Source organism: Emys orbicularis, chromosome 12, assembly GCF_028017835.1.
Source record: "Emys orbicularis isolate rEmyOrb1 chromosome 12, rEmyOrb1.hap1, whole genome shotgun sequence".
Classification (NCBI taxonomy): Eukaryota; Metazoa; Chordata; order Testudines; family Emydidae; genus Emys; species Emys orbicularis.
In genome coordinates, this window is record NC_088694.1 from 5,094,856 (window position 1) to 5,097,721 (window position 2,866).

The following is a 2,866-nucleotide window of genomic DNA, read 5'->3' on the forward strand; positions in this document are numbered from 1 at the left end:
CTTTACACAGGATTTTGTTTGAGGAGTAGATTGGCCCGGACTGCATACTTTTGCCCTCCTCTTTTCACCTCAGGGGCTGGGATTTAAACCGAAACCCTGGAGATGCAGAAATAACTCTAGCAGCAAAGAAATATAAAAATCTACTTATAGCCCTGTGATCCCCTTGCATGTCTTGCGTTACAAGTAGAGAAGACCATCCAAGTAATTTACTGTGCAGTCTCTCAAGAGCAAGCTGACCCCTGTAAATTGCTGAAAGCACACATCTTTTGAAAGACAGCTCAACTTTCTCTAGATTGGGTTATCCTACCTCCACCTGCGATTCTGCCAGAAGTTAGTAAGACACTGAACGTTAGTCTTCAATATACTCAGCACAGCCACTTACTGCGCTATGTATAACAACACCCTGAGCACGTCCACAGTGACATCAGCTGGGAGGTGCATCAGCAGAGAATCCAGCGCCCATTTGTGGGTGTCATTAACGGAACAGAGCAATGATGCTGCAAGGGCTAATTTAGAAACACACACACACACACACAAACTATGTTAAAAGAACATTATTAGGGTTGCAAGATCAAGCACTCAAAAGTTAGGAAATGTCAGAATTAAGGTTGCTTATGGAAAAAAATAGTATACGATCATGGAATTAGAGATCGTATCATAATGTATATGCACCAGGGGGCTGAATTAAGGTTGCACAGCCAGGATTGGTTATTGTTGGGTCCTATAGAACCTCTCCATTCATAAATAAAAGATGGCGCAGAGGAAAGCCTCCCTTGAGACACTAGCTACAACAGGCATTCTTTAAAGTGACCGTTCATTATTTAGGCCTGGCTGAAGCCCAGACTCCATGAGAACTTTCTACTCCACTGCAATAAAGATGTTGAGATTTTGCATGATGGCACCTTCATTTAATTCAATGAGGAAAATAGCAGAGCGTATGGTTGCTTGGATTAGATATTACAGCCCGTCTCTCCTCATCATTCATGTTGGCATAAGCATTCATAAACCGCTGTTATGTTTTCTCTGTCAAGCTATCCCAGCCATGCATCTATCAGTTTCATCAGTGATATTAATCTATTTAGTCCCAATAAATCATCTGGATCTACCAGAAGGTTCCTCCCATAGACTGGCCACTCATACACAGAGCGTGCTTTTCTACTGTGACTTGAGTGACGAAAATATGCATAATATATACATCTTTCAAACCCATTCTTCAGCATCCTTTTTTCACACCATGGTTGATAGGAAGAGACCAGGAGAACACCACTGTCTGGCTTTGCAAGCGTTGCAGTTAGCTAAGCAAAAGGAACAGCTCCGAAAGCACCAACCATCCATCAGAGAAACCTTCCTGTTTTCTCACTCTTCCTTGCATTATTCTAGCCTTGCAGAAGGTTCACTGGAGGTTAGCTGGGACTGAAGAGCTGGCTAGACAGTAAGAACAAAGCCATATGATACTTGTCACCATGTAGGTTTTTTTTTTAATTAACATTCTGGTATCTTGCGCTCTTTCATTTGCATGTTTTCTGTGAGGAGGGCCTAAGGGAAAAGGAGATGAACTCCATGTTTTCTGCACCAGCATCACCTGCTGGGCTTAATGGGACTGGCAAACTGGGTAGTGATTTCAGGATGTGTTATGCAGGAGACAGGTAGAAATTATGCACAATCCATTTCTCAGAATGTGGGATTTTTAATGGGCTGCCTATATACTGTATGGTAATGGCTCCTCTTCCTGTAGGCCTGATTGACATAATAGGAAAAATTAAGGCCAGGGAAGGCAGGCATAATGGCAGGATTTACTTAATCATTTAAAAATAGCAAATGTACTCCAAGCATTGTGATGAAGATGAGATGAAACCTTCCCTAGGCGAATCTTTAAGCCTCATTGTCTGTGTTATGTCTAGTGCAGCCTTTCACACCAGGCAATTCTGGAGTGTAAGGTATGTAGAAGTAACTTCAAGCACTTTGTGAAATCCAGTCTACCTATTCCTCACAATCAAAGTCTGAAGATGAATGAAAATTAGTTGAGAGCTCATTCTCCATGTAATATTACAGAGGAGGAATCTCAGGAAGAGATAAAATGCAGCTTTTGGTATTCCATTTTGTAATGTAAAATGAGAGGTGGGTTTATACCAGAATCTTAAACACAACTCCCTTTAAAATTTAGGGGGGAGGTACTGAGTCAAACTTCCAGAACTATAACTGCCCCCAGGGCTTTGGTTCCAAGTTAGGTATCAAAAGGGGCTACCCCCCTCCTCCAGTTCTCATGGAGTCAAATTCTCATACGAATAGTTGAGCCCATGAGATTTTGGCCTGACCTGTCAGAAAACGTACACAAACAGATGATCTGAAGAGATTTCCACAGTTCGGCTAGTTTTTTATTACATCCTCTGCCATAAAAATGTGGAGCTGTTGAATCTGAATCTTAGCACTGATTCAGCAACAAACCAGAACCCTGGCCTACACCTTCCTCCATGGGATAGCAAAAGCCAGACCAGCCACAGTAACAGAACTTTCCCCCGTGAAGAAACTTTGCAAAGATACAGATTGAATTTGTAGTATTACGAACACATGTATGAATTAGCCGCCTTTTCTGAAAACTTCCCAGCTAAGCTCATCTTTCATATGTTGTATTGTCATTTTCTGCTCTGGCCCAAGTCTCTGATGTAAATATCTCCCAGCCTCATTTTGTGTTGTGTTTCTAATTCTGGATATATAACTCTACAATGTATTGGAATTTGAATATCTATCTATCTATCTATCTATCTATCTATCTATCTATCTATCTATCTGTCTGTCTGTCTGTCTGTCTGTCTGTCTGTGGAGAAATTGGAAAGGGTCCAGAGAAGAGCAACAAGAATGATTAAAG